At 35.9% G+C, this 14979-nt stretch overlaps 1 pseudogene; it reads left to right on the top strand.

Annotated features, from left to right (window-relative positions):
* Nucleotides 1-2259: 2259 nt before the first annotated feature.
* Nucleotides 2260-3034, top strand: LOC107139710 (annotated as a pseudogene).
* The last annotated feature ends 11945 nt before the right edge of the window (nt 3035-14979 follow it).

The following is a 14979-nucleotide window of genomic DNA, read 5'->3' as shown; positions in this document are numbered from 1 at the left end:
AAGCTAGCCAATCCCTAAAAAACAAATGCCCAATGTCTTCTTTGATATAATGATAGCAACTAAGAACAGAGCAGGGAGGAAGAGCAGGAGGAAAAGATTAACATTAAACATAGACATGAGGTGGGAGGGAAAGGTAGAGAAAAGGGAAATTGCATGGAAATGGAAGGAGACCCTCATTGTTATACAAAATTGCATATAAGAGGTTATGAGGGGAATGGGGGAAAAAAAGCAAGGAGAGAAATGAATTACAGTAGATGGGGTAGAGAGAGATGGTGGGAGGGGAGGGGAGGGGGGATAGTAGAGGATAGGAAAGGTAGCAGAATACAACAGTTACTAATATGTCATTATGTAAAAATGTGGATGTGTAACCGATGTGATTCTGCAATCTGTATTTGGGGTAAAAATGGGAGTTCATAACCCACTTGAATCTAATGTCTGAAATATGATATGTCAAGAGTTTTGTAATGTTTTGAACAACCAATAAAAAAAATAAAAAATAAATAAATAAATAAAAGAAAATATATGAAAGTCTAGGATATCTTGGGTTGGTGATGTGTTCTTACCTACATTAAAAACACAATCCATGAAGAGAAAATTTGTAATCTGGTATTTATTAAAATTAAAACTTCTATTTTGTAGAATATGTTCTTTTTGCAGATCAAAAGACAATTTATGCCCACTATCTAGAAGCATTTGTTCAACTAAGTATAGTCTTTAACCCTCTTGCCTATACTCCAACATGCACCATGTCCTTCAGGGTTAATCAGAAGTCCTACATTACTAACAGATTCAGGTGTTTCTGCATCCACTGTCTGACAGGGTCACAGTGTGGGGGATGCTGCAGCAAGGCAGCACCATCTGGAAACTGGAACCATTAGGAATGTTAAGTGTTTTGTTTATAATACTCATGATATGGATAACAGGGCATATGTCAATCAATAATAAAAGTATGTATTGCCTGAGATTGCAGGAAAATTCCCAGAATGAGACTAAGGATACAATGGAGACATGCCATGAGGTGTGTTTCAATATCTCTCAGGATACAAAAAATGGTGTTATTCCTCAAGCCTAAGCAACGAGAAATATTTATCCCATGATTAACAATTTACACTATCCCCCCGCAACCCCATCCTAAAGCCACAACCTGTACAATAGCCCAGCTACAGAAAAACAATCGCTGTGCCAACAGTACAAGGACCACCGTATGTAGCTTATGGTATCCCCTCGAGGACAAGAGGCTAATAAAAATACATTCCCCAACCAATAGACCCTCCTTTGCTTTATGCAGAAACTTATGATGAAAATGGAAAACACCTAGTTAATATAAATGACAAATGAGTTGAGGTGTAAATCCTGCCCTTTAGTTAAAGATTACAAAGACATAAGAATCTGTGTGCTTTGACCAAGGATCAAGGAAGTTCTTTAAGAAAGCAGTTGAATAAGTTATATGAAAAAAGAAAATTACCTTGGAAATTAAAAATAGAATAATGTAAAATTAACAAAGATATATTTTAGAGGCACTTCAGAGTAGTAGGCTTTTAAATAATAGACTTTCACTACTTTAAATGTGTTTTACTGGGATTTTAGTTTAGAAGTAAAAAAGCTTACCAATAATCATAATGAGTATGCTTTAAAGTTAAAGGTTAATGAAATAATTATAGGTATGCTTTAAAGTTAGAAGTGAATAATAGGCCAGGAGTTATGTATCTAGTTGTGTCGCCTAGCACCTAGTGATTGAGGTGAAAATGTAAAAGCTTAATCATGATTGTCTAAGGTTACAGAAAAATATTTTAAACAATGTACTCAATATCTTAGGTAAACAATGTATGTCAGAAAAGATTGTAATTCTTGAAAATCATGTAAATCAAAAAAGTTTCAGGCTTTGAAGCTATCCATTAGCTACCTGAAAAAACACCTGTAAAAAAGGCATAAAAATAAAGGTCCCTCCAGGGTCAATGAGATGTCTTCTGGAGGTTGCTCATAACTTGCAACCTGTCGTTCTGACTCTTCTTCTTTCGCCAACGCCACTCGTCCTTCAGGACCACCCTGGACCCTCACCCCCCTCCCCACCGCCGGGGCTGGACCTCCGCAATTCAGCAATATTCTAGCCTTGGGGCCTTGGGGAACTGTCCCCATGTGAGTGAAGCAGGTGCCCCTATAGGCTCTTCCAGCTTCTGCCAGGTGGGCTGCAGCAGCAACTTCTGCCAGAGCCTTTGCACAAGCATGGGTCTGAGGTACATCTAGGGCAGGGCTGGTGTTATGGGGGGTGACATCCCAGTAGTCACTGTGAACCAGAGCCTGCTCAACACCCTCAAATTGGAGGTGGACCCCAACAACCAGGCCATGCACACACAGGAGAAGGAGCAGATCAAGATCCTAACAAGTTTGCCTCCTTCATCAACAATGTGTGTTCCTGAAGCAGCAGAACAAGACATCAGAGACCAAGTGGAGCTTTCAGGAACACCAAGTGCTGCTTCGGCGCGTAGCCCAAGACAGCTCTCTGCAACAGGGTTCACATGTTTGAGGCTACAAATGTCCGAGACAGTTGGAGTCACTGGGTCAGAAGCTTAAGCTGGAGGAGGAGCTTAGCAACATGCAGGGGCTGATGGAGGGCTTCAAGAAAGAGTATGTGTATGAGATCAGTAAGTAAGATTACAGAGAGACGGAGAATGAATCTGTCATCGGGAAGTATGTGAATGAAGCTTACATGAATAAGGTGGATCTAGAGTCTGTCCAGGAAGAGCTGACTGCGGAGATCAACTCCCTCAGGCAGTTACACGAAGAGGCAGTTACATGAAATGCATGCGATGCAGTCCCAGATTGCCAACACATCTGTGGTGCAACCCCCAGGGAATAGCCGCTCTCTGAACTTGGACTGCATCATTGCACCTGTCTGTGCCCAGAAGCAGGAGATGGCAATCCAAGGCAGACCGAAATTGAGGCCTAGAATGTACACCAGATCAAGAATGAAGAGCTACGTAAGAAAGTCAAGCTGGCCCTGGGCATGGAGAAGTCCATCTACTCTAAGCCGTGAGAGGGCCTGGAGGGCCAGCTGGAATCTGGGATGCAGAACAACAGTATCCATATGAAGAATATCAGTGGCTACACAGGATGGCTACAGGAGCCTCCCAAACCCTGGACTCAGCTGTGGCCTGAGCTCCTTCCAGCCAACGTCACCTTTGGCAGAGGCTCTAGCTGCAGCTCCTTCACTACCAAGGCCATGATTGTGAAGAAGATTGAGACCCACAATAGGAATCTGGTGTCAAGCCTTGATGTCCTGACCAAGTGAACAGCCACTGTATCTTCTCCCAGGGTGCTACCTCCTGCAGCTGCCCCAGAGCCTGTGGGGGAAACAGCTGCAAAGGGAAGTTTAGAGATCCACCTGAGCTCAGGCTCAGTCCACAGACCACCCCTGAGGTACCCTTCTATGCCTGGGAAACCAGTCTATTGCCCATGCTCTCAACCCAAAACAAGTTATTTTTGCCCCCAAATAAAACCTCATATGACCCTGCCGAAGCAAAAAAATAAAAAAATAAAATAAAATAAACAAAAAGCAATCCACAAACTAAGATAAAACATTTGCAAAACAAATATATTGAAAATAACTTATATACTGAATATACAAAGAACTCTTAAAATTTAATAATAAATAAACCACCTAGTCTTTTTTTCTAAATGGGGAAAAATATCTGAGAAGATTTTCACCAGAAAAGATAAACAAGTAACAAATAAGCATATGAAAATACTCAACATTATTTGTTACCAGAGAATTACAAATCAAAACAAGATAAAATTTTGTTTCTACATTCTTAGTAGAATGACTGTAATCCAAAAAACAAATGAAAAATTCTAACCGCTGCCTAGGATGCAGAGCAACAGAAATTCTTATTAGCTACATTGGACAAATGCAGAATAGCACAGCACCTTCTCAAAGACAGTTTGGCAAAGATGGCAATCATGTTTCTATTTGTTTTCCAGACTGGACTTGAAAATATTATGTACACATACAGGCACACACAAAACATGCTCACAAATCTCTATAGGGCTAAATCCCAGGCACTGTGGATAAGATATTAAGAGGTAAGCTGTTTCTTTGTATTGTTCATTTTAAACAGAGGAAGGGGCAAATACTAAGACTAGACTACTTGCCTATATCATCATTCTCCATTTTTAAGACTGAAGAGAGGAAAAACATGAAATATTAGATATTGCTCATAGTTGGTATATTTTAATTTATTTAATTCAACTAGTTTTAAACTAATGATTTGTGTTTTTCTGTAATTAATTTTAGTTTGTCTTTATATTTTCCTTGGCACCACTTTGATTTTTTTTCTTCTGATTAAGGTTGCAATAACCACTGTTTAAATGTGCTATAAATTATAGAAGAGGAAAAAGCCTTATATCTCTTTCCCTTCCTATTATTTTAAAAGCAGAGGGATTAAGACAACTTATAAAACATTTTCTCTATTATTTTATGCTTTTTAGATATTCAGGACAGTAGAGTGTATTTTGATTATATATATATAATAACTTATTCTAATTAGGATCCCATCCAGTGGTTGAACATTATGTGGAGTTACACTGGTCATTTATTCATATATGAACTAGGAAATTTATGTCTGATTCATTTACTGGTCTTTCCTATTCCCTTCCCTCCTCCCTTCCCTTTATTTCCCTTTGTCTAATCCAATGTACTTCTATTCTCCCCTCCCTATCTTTTTGTGTATTAGCATTTGTATATGAGAAAGAACATTCAGCTTTTGGATTGGCTTATTTCACTCAGCATGATAGTCTGGAGACTCATTTATTGGCAAATGCCACTCGTATTTTGGCAAGTGCCATAATTTCATTCTTTTTATGGCTAAGTAATATTACATTATGTATGTACACCACATTTCCTTTATCCATTTATCTGTTGAAGAGCAACTGGATTGATTCCATAGCTTTGGTATTGTGAATTGAGCTGCTATAAACATCAATGTGACTGTGTCACTGTGGTATGCTGATTTTAAGTCCTTTAGGTATATACCCAAGAGTGGAAATAACTGGGTCAAATGATGGTTCCACTCCTAGTTTTCAGAGGAATCTCCATACTGCTTTCCATAATGGTAGCACCAATTTTCAGTCCCACCAACAATGTATGGTTGTATCTTTTCCCCTACATCCTCACCAATATTTATTGTTACTTGCATTCTTGATAATCGCCATTCTGAGTGGAGTGAGATGGACTCTCAGTGTAGTTTCAATTTTCATTTCTGTAATTGATAGAGACGTTGAACATTTTTTCATATATTTGTTGACCATTCATATTTCTCTATGAAGTGCCTGTTCTGTTTCTTTGCCCATTTATTGATTGGTTTATTGTTTTGTTTTTGTTTTTGTTTTTTGGTGTTAACAGTCCGGTGTTCTTTATATATCTTGGAGATTAATGCTATATCTGAGGCACGTGTGGAAAAGACTTTTTCCCATTCTGTAGGCTCTTTGTTCATGTTCTTATTTCCTTTGCTGTGAATAAGCTTTTTTGTTTGATACTATCCCATGTATTGACTCTTGATTTTACTTCTATACTTTGGGAGTATTATAGAGGAAGTCAGTTCCTACGATGACATGATGGAGGGTTGGGCCTACATTTTCTTATAGGCACAGGATCTCTTGTATAATGCCTAGGTCCTCTATCCACTTTAAGTTGAGTTTTGTGCAGGGTGAAAGATAAGAGTTCAATTTCATTCTGCTACAAATGGATTTCTAGTTTTCCCAAAACCATTTGTTGAAGAGGCTATCTTCTCTATAATGCATGTTTTAGGAGCCTCTGTCTAGTATAAGATAACTATATTCATGAGGGTTTGTCTCTGTGTCTTCTATTCTGTATCATTGGTCTACATGCCTGTTTTGGTGCCAATACCATGTCATCTTTATTACTAAGGCTCTGTAGTATAGTTAAAGGTCTGGTATTGTGATGCCTCCTGCTTCATTTTTCTAGCTAAGGATTGCTTTGGCTTTTCTGGATTTCTTATTTTTACAAATGAATTTGATAATGCTTTTTCTATTTCTATGAAGAATGTCATTAGGATTTTAATAGGAATTGCATTAAGTCTGTATAACCCTTTTGGTAGTATGGCCATTTTGACACTATTAATTCTGCCTCTCCAAGAGCATGGGAGATTCTCACCTACATCCCATGTGGGCACAGGAAAGGGTTCCCTTTCAGAAGGATGGGCTGCCTGAGAAGTAAAAGCTAAGAAAAGTAGTACTATAAAATAACCAGAAATATAGTTTCAGAATGGGTGCAGTGATGAACCAAGCTGACCAGACGGGTACAGTGTCTAACAAACAACAGAGCCCATGCTCTGTTTATTTATATCAGAACAGATCAAAAAAAATTTTAATAAAAAGTTCTTCACAAAAACAGGATAGAGGTGCGGGCAGGTAGGCTGCTCAGTTCCTAACAGGTCACGCTTGTCTCCAGTGCTGCATGGGACATCTTGGAAGAGCTGAGGGGGACTTCATATATAATGGGCAATATTAATAGTGGTATTGCCACTATTCATTCCCAAATATCAGACCTACCCCCACTCCGGCTTCAACGCTAAAAAGGTCCTCATGCATTTCACAGGTGGCTTCCTACCAGAGATCATTCCATTTTCTAAGGTCTACTTCAGTTTCTTCCTTTAATATTCTATGCTTTTCATTGTAGAGGTCTTTCATTTTTTTTTTTTTTTTGTTGTTGTTAGATTGATACCCAAGTATTTTATTTTATATTTGTGAATTATTTTAACTTTTGTTCATCATGGAAGGTTTTTATTTCATTGACAATTCTAAAGCTTAATTTTGCTGGGTTTAATATTCTTTGTTAACATGCATTTTCTTTCAGATCTTGGTATATATTATTCCAAGACCTCACAGTTTTAAGGGTCTCTGTTGAGAAATCAGCTGAAATCCAGATTAGTTTCTCTCTAGATGTGACAGGTGATTTTCCTCTGGGAGCTTCTAAAAATTCTACCTTTATGCTGTATGTTAGGCATTTTCATTGTAATGTGCCTTAGCATAGGTCAATTGTAATTTTGTATATTTGGGGTTTTGTATGTCTTTGTATTTGGGGTTTTGTATGTTTTTTACTTTCCATTTCATTCTTAAAGTTTGGGAAATTTTCTGGTATTATTTCATTGAAAAGATTGCACCTTCCTTTTGTTTGTGTCTCTGAACTTTCATCTAACCCAGTAAATCTTAAATATGTTCTTTTCATATTGTCCCGTATTTCATGGAAGTTCTGTTCATGTTCTTTTAACATCTTTTCTCCATAGTCAACTTTGTTTTCAAGATTATAAGTATTTTGTCTTCATTGCCTGAAATTCCTTCTTCCAAGTGGTCTAGGCTTCTGGTGGCGCTTTCTACTGAATTTTAATTTGGTTTATCAATTTCTTTATTTTGAGGATTTCTGCTTGATGTTTTTTCAGAATCTCTACAAATTTTTTGATGGGATCTTTCACTTCTGTATTTTTTCTCCAATTACACTTCTTACATTGTCCTTTACCTCACAGATTAGTTTAACTTTGAGCATTCTAAACTCCTTCTCTGATATTTCTTCCACTGCGGTATATATGGATTCTGTTATTGAAGTACCTTTATTTTTGGGGGTGATATGTTCCCTTGATTTTTCAGGTTACTTTTGTGTATCTAACCCTCTACAATATGAATGAGGCAGTAGAGTTTATTCCCTGTAGACTTATAGTGTCCCTGAAGGTTTCCAGTGCCTTACCATTTAGGGAGAGACAAATAACAACAACAACTGATGATACCATATACAACATGAAACCAAACAGTTCCTGCTCTTACATGTACAATGTAAACTGTCACAATAAACAGAAGTGATATGATCAGTTATTGCCCACAGTGAAAACAGTAAGTTTGTGAAAGAGTTTATAGTTTCATATGGGGGACAAGCAGAGAACAGAAGTGATATAGAATGTTATAATTATGAGGGAGGAGGAGAGAAAATAAAAGTAAAAAAAAAAAGAAAAGAAAAAGTGAAAGACAGAACAATAGAGATTGTATTTTAACAGAAAAAAAGAGAAAGATAACCAAAGGAAACATAAGTGAGAGAAAAGTTATATATTGGAATTTTTTGAAATTAAACATAAAGGGGTATAAAACAAATCAAAGTATACTAATCAATAATCCTAGTCCTCAAAATACTGATCCATGAAAAATAACTGGCTTCAAAAATCCTAAAATGAGAAAATAAAACAAATATGAATATGTGTAAGTATCCATGAACTATTCAGGTCACATTTGCACAGAGAAAAGACAAGGAAAAAAATTAAATTTAAAAAAGTCTTGATAAAAATTTAAACAATTGTTTCCACTGGAGTTCAAAAGATTCTTAGCTTCCCTTTTAGCAGTATTATGTGGGGTGGTTTGGAATGTGATGCGTGCTACACTCTCAGGGTGGGGTTGCTGGAGAGTGAGAGGAAATTTCATAGGTGGAGCTCATGGAAGCAGGGTATTGGCTTAGGTAGGCTCCAGGCTCTTCATTGAATGTCAAATGTTCTAAACCAATGCGCCTCTAGTGCCCAGCAGTTGCTGGTCCCTGGTGGAAGACTGCACCCCAGGAATCTGCCTTGGGTTTCACTAGTGTTGTGGAGGAGCCATTTCTTAGTCTCATCCATCACTTGCAGAACCCACATTTCCTGGTCTCTTTGAGTTGAGTCTCCAAACTCAATCTCTCCTACTCCTCCATTTTGAATTCACAGCAAGGGGTACCTCTCCCAGCCAGTCCTGCAAGCAGCTGGATTGGAGAGGAAGGAGGAAATCTGGTAGGTTTTCATGATCAATATTCTCCTGTGTAAATCCCTCCTCACATTCGATTTTTTTTTTTTTAAGAGAGACAGAGAGAGAAAGAGGGAGAGAGAGAGAGAATTTTAATATTTTATTTTTCTTAGTTATCGGCAGACACAACATCTTTGTTTGTATGTGGTGCTGAGGATCCAACCCAGGCCGCACGCATGCCAGGCCAGCGCGCTACCGCTTGAGCCACACCCCCAGCCCCCCACATTCGATTTTATCCTGGTCAATTTGGCACATTCTATGTCATGCAGTGCAGGTTTGCCAGGCCTGTATTTTGGACTAAACTCGGGTTTGTCAGGAATCAGCTTCCCCAACTAGTGGACCCCATGCTGCAGCTCCAGAATGATTCCTTCCTCTGTCTTCCACTGGCAGCTGAGAGGGATGCAGCTTCTTTCCTGCTCAAAGATATTTTGTAGCACGCCTTTCAGTTTAGTCAGGCAGTGTCTTTGGTCTCTGATTTCTCTATACCCAAAAAATGTGGGTTAGTTAAATTATTCATCCCTCCACTTTGATTGCAGAGGAACTGCTCTGGCTGGTGCCTCTGATGCCAGTGGCACTGAGGATTTCTTCCCTATTTTATTATATCAAATTTCCTGAGCCTCTGATCTGCTTTGAACATCCTTTATTAAGCCCCAGTAATGCCCACCCACCCCCCTTCTTTTTCACCCACCTTGCTGAGAAAATGCCTATCTCCTTTCTTGGTTTCATGTTATGGAGCACCAGGAAAGGAATTTCTCTATTCTGCCATCTTGAAAAAAAAAAAAAAACTTATGAAACTTTTGATTGGATACTCATTCATACTATCCTTGAACCTTCTTCTGTGCTACTTTTCAGAACCAGGAGAAAGTAGAAAATAGTACATTTTTACTTTATCCCTTTCTCCTCTTCTGAAAATATGAGATGAACTGTTTTATAAAGATATAAATATACTATTAATAAATGCCAGTGTGTAAGTTTAATTTGAAGTCAGAGCTAATGTCTTTCCTTCCTGGAGAAATAATATTTCCAAGCCTACAGAAATCATCATGCATGTAATTAAAAGGTTTGTGCTCTTCTCTATGAATGGAATTCCTAAAATATAAATTTTTCAATAGACATCATGTAAAATAATAACTTCTCTATATTACAAAAGACAAGACATTTATTTGGCTCAAATTTTAATACTCAGGACCTTTGCCCCAATTTGATAAAACTTACTAATTTGGTGGCAACTTGAATACTACACATTTAGGTAAGCATCCCATGTGCTTCTATCATATAATTAAACGCTCCTAGAATTCTACAAAATTGCTCTTACCTAAATCATCAACACTACACTTATTTATTTCTCCAATCACTAATCTTTTTTTTCAATAACCACTTCAGTGTGGGAACCACATCTGACTTGTCATTTTAAGTAGCAATATGCTTTAAGAATATCATTTTTATTGATGCTTCAAAATCAGTATGACTACTAATTTTTGGTTCTTTTTCTTCATTACGCTAAACTAGTATCCATACCCTATGTAAAACAGACTATTTTTCTTAGAAATCCTGAATTTTTAAAGTAATGATATAAACTGGATCTGCTACATCATTGTATCCAAGACATCTGTTTAATATTGGCTAATATTATTCTTGCAGATGACAGGAAATGCAATTGAAACTGGCTTAAACAACAACAGAAAAAAAGTTATTGCTTCACGTAACTGAAATGTTCAGCTGTAAGTTTTCAGGTGCACCTTGATCCAGAGTCTCCAATGCTATCAACAAGACTTATTTTCTCTACATGTCTCGGCTCCACATACACAGTATTGGCTTTCTTCTCAGCCCCCAGCATTCCAGGTTTAAGTCCAACAAGGATGAGTGTGTGCCTTTCCTTCAGTGCTCCCAGGAAACATCACACTGTATCTCAGTGGTTTTGCTTGGATACTCATCACTTAGACATCACGATAAGCAAGAGACTGTTCTATTTTATTTGGTCAGTTTAGTTATTTAGTTTCCCATCAGTTTATATTAAACTTAACATTAAGGGTAGAATCCTATGTGAAGCATCTGGAGAGATGTAGTCTCAGTAAGGAGTTATAGAGTCATGGTTTAATGGCTATCAGATTAAGAATATGTGATAAGCATACACACATTACACATGTGTAAACATGGGAAACACACATGCATATACACACTTATTAATTGGATATCAAATAAATAGAAAGACATAAGTGAATTACATATGATCATATTATACTTTCTACTCTTATCCTTTTGGTCACACAAATAAAATGCCAAGTTATAAACATTAATAAGATCTATATCTATGATTGAAAGGCATTTAATCATCCTTATTGGATATGCTCTTTATTTGTGAAGACTTAAAGGTACAACCCAAATGATGAGTTGTTAATATGTGTGCTTATTTTATGCATTCACATAGGTAATGCTCATTGAACATATTTCGGGTTTCCCTTTAATAGAAATATATTTGATATATCCAAATTTCTAAAAGTATCAAATATATAATATCATATGCCATAAAATATTAAATATGATCTAGGTAAGCTAAAGTCTATTTTTATAAAAGAATACAGTTGTCCAATCTACCACATAAACACGAGCAGGGGACAAGTTTGGGTAGAGAATACTGAATGCATTAAAATTAAAGTAACAGGAACTCAAACCCCCAAGTTAAATTGGAAAAATACAGAGACTAGTAAGAATGCAACCATATGGCTCACCAAGGGGTTCACAGGTGTATGGACAGGGGACCACTGGAGTTGCTACTAGCTCTTTCCCTTACTGCCTGACTTTGTAATTTACTTCAGCTCTCTAAGCCTCTGTTTTTACTTGTGAAATAAACATAACAAGGCCAACTCTCAGTGATAAAAATTATTATATAACACAATAATATGAAAAGCCATTATTACTATATCTTGAAGATGAAGTACTAATCTGTGAGGAAGAGGAGAAAGAATAGATGACTATAAGGAAGAAAATGTAAAACAAAGGCATCTATCTGCATCCATAATTGCATTACAAAACTAGGAAATCTATTGTCTTATGCATTTCTTCTTCCAATCTTAGTTTTAAGACTCTACAAATGAAGTCTTGACTCATTTTCATTGATGTCACTTACTTCATTCAAACTCTCCAAGTGTCTGCCAAGTGCTTCCATTTTTAGAATCTAGGAAAAGCAATTACCTTCACAACTCTAATGGCAGAAGACCCAACTTACTCACTGGAAGAATTGCCTAATGTCTTTTAGTCTTTCTGTTTTCTAATAATCTCCAATCATAGAGGCTATTATTAAACAGGCTGTGAAAACTACTGTCTCTTAACTGTTCAAGCAGAATACAAGAAAATAGTATCCTTCATCCCTCCATATTTACCATAAATTATAATAATTTGTTTTATGAATTATAGCATATATCTCTCATCTACCTTGAGACAATAATTATTACATATTAATTATTAATTGTCTACCATATCAGCAAAGAATTATTGAGGGTAAAATAATCTTTTTTGAAAAATCAGAACCCAAATTGATGATGAGAAATAGAAAATCAAAGAAGAGGCATTTCAACTGATACCACAGAAATTCAAGGAATCATGATAGACTTCTATGAACAATCATATTCCAAGTCCTGAATATTCTGGAAGAAACACACAAATTCACACACACACACGCACACACACACACACACACACACAAAACCTACCAAGCCTGCATCATGAAGAAATAGACAATCTGAACAGTGTGATAGTAAGTAAAGAAATTATTATGGCTTGAGCATAAGGTGTCTCCCCAAAACTCCTGTGAAAATGAAGAATTGTTCAGAGGTGAAATGATTAAATTATGAGAGCTGTACATTATTCAGTGTATTAATCCATTTTATGGATTAATAATTTGAATAGATTATAGGGGGTATTTCCTAGGAGATTATATTTTATCCCTAACACACTCTCTCTTTCTCCCTTTCTGCTGAGCAGCTTTCCTCCAACATACCCTTTCATCAAGATTTTCTGCCTCAGGCCAAGAGAAATGGTATAACCATAATTGCATTATGAAATCTATTATCTTATGTATTCCTTCTCTGAATCTTATCTTTGAATCCAACCATGGATTCAACCTCTGAAACTGTGAACACTCCTCCCCTACAAATTTTTTCTCTTCTAAATTGTTCTTGTCAGTTATTCTGATCTCAATGTCAAAAAGTTGACTAACACAAAGATTGAATCAGTAATTAGAAGTTTCTCATCAAAGGAAATCATAAAAACTGATGGCTCTGCATCTAAATCCTACCAAATATTTAAAGAAGTAATATCATTTCTTCTCAAAGTTTTCAAAATAACTAAAGAAGATAAATACTTAAAAATTATTTTATGAGGCCAAGGTTAACCTGACACCAAAATCAGACAAGGACAATATAAAAAAAAAAAATACGAGGAGGGCTGAGGTTGTAAGCTCAATGGAAGAACGCTTGTGTAGCATGTGTGAGGCACTGGGTTCGACTCTCAGCATCACATACAAATAAATAAAATAAAGGTCCATCAACAACTAAAAAAATATTTTTTGTAAAAAAATACAAGAATACTTGATAATTTCAATACCGTTTCATGTTTTCAAAAGAACTTACAACAAACTAAATATAAAATATACCTCAACACACATAAAAGGCCATACATGTCAAGTCAAGCCCATGCTAACATCGTTATCATCATAGTCCACAGTAAAAAGCTGAAAATATTTCCTCTAGAGAACAAATATAGTCATTATTGAAAATGGCATTGATATTCCTCAAAAAATTTAAAAATAAAACACAAAATATTATGTTAGACATAATACTTTAAAACTACTGAAAAAACAGAAGAAATGAATCATAATATTGGTCTAAATAAGAATGTTTTTGTATATAGTCCCCAAAACACAGGAAATAAAGTAACAATAGACAAATTGAATTACAACAAACTAAAAAACTTCTTCACAGGTACAGAAACAACCAACAGAGTAAAGAGATTGCCTATAGAAAGGGAGATATTACTGGTAAAGTATATACCTAAAAAGGAATTAATATCCAAAATATACAAGGAACACAAATAACACGAGGAAAGCAAATAATGTGATTAAAAATGGTGAAGGTATTGAAAAGACATTTCTCAAAAGATAACATACCAATTGTGAGTTGGTATACGAATAAGCGTGCATCATTAATCATCAGGGAGCTATCACCTCACTGTTGTTAGGATAGCTATTATCAAAATGATGAAAGATAATAATCCTTGGCAAGAATTTGGAGAAAATTTGGCTAATTCATAGCTCCACCTTATACACTTCTGGTGGGGCTATTAATTACATTCATTATGGAAAAAATTATGGAGGTTCCTCAAAAAATTTCATCACATAAGCCAACTGTCCTATTATATTGAACATTTATTCAAAAAAAATGCAATCAGTATGCTGAAGATATATCTACATTTCCATATTAACTGTAGCATTATTCACAAGAGAGATATGAACTCAATCTAAGTGCCCATCTATAGTTTAATGGAAGAACATGTAGTATACCCATGAAATGGAATACTACTCATACTTTCAAAAGAGATAAATATAGTCATTTACAAAAAAAGAATGGAACTGGGAGATATTATGTTAAGAGAGGTAATCTAGGCACAGAAAGACACTTATCATAAGAATGCACCTATACGTGAAACTTTAAAAAGCTGAATTCATAGAAGCAGAGAGTAGAATAACAGTTTCCAGAGGCTAGGTGATAAAGATATTTGTGGGAACTGTTCATCACAGGATATGAACTTTCACTTAGGAGAAATAAATTCAAGAGTACTATTGTAGACCATGTTCAATATAGTTAATAACAATATATTACATACCCAAAAATTGTTACAAGAGTAAATTTTTAAGTGTTCTTACCACAAAAAAATAAGACAATGTATTACCAATGCAATTATTGTTTTTTAGGCATTGTACAATGTGTACATATATCAAAACATCAGATAGAGCATAAATATATATAATCTTTAGTGAAATTTTAAAAATGAGGATAGATATCTAACAATAAATATACAGATCAATATCCAGATCAAAAAGATTTTTTCAATGAATATTCTAAGTGAAACATAAAAAAAATAATTGTCTAAATTATT

The sequence above is a fragment of the Marmota marmota genome, unplaced genomic scaffold (assembly GCF_001458135.2).
Source record: "Marmota marmota marmota unplaced genomic scaffold, marMar, whole genome shotgun sequence".
In the NCBI taxonomy this organism is placed as follows: Eukaryota; Metazoa; Chordata; class Mammalia; order Rodentia; family Sciuridae; genus Marmota; species Marmota marmota.
The sequence above is the reverse complement of the archived record's forward strand: the minus strand, read 5'-3'. Positions and strand labels throughout refer to the sequence as shown.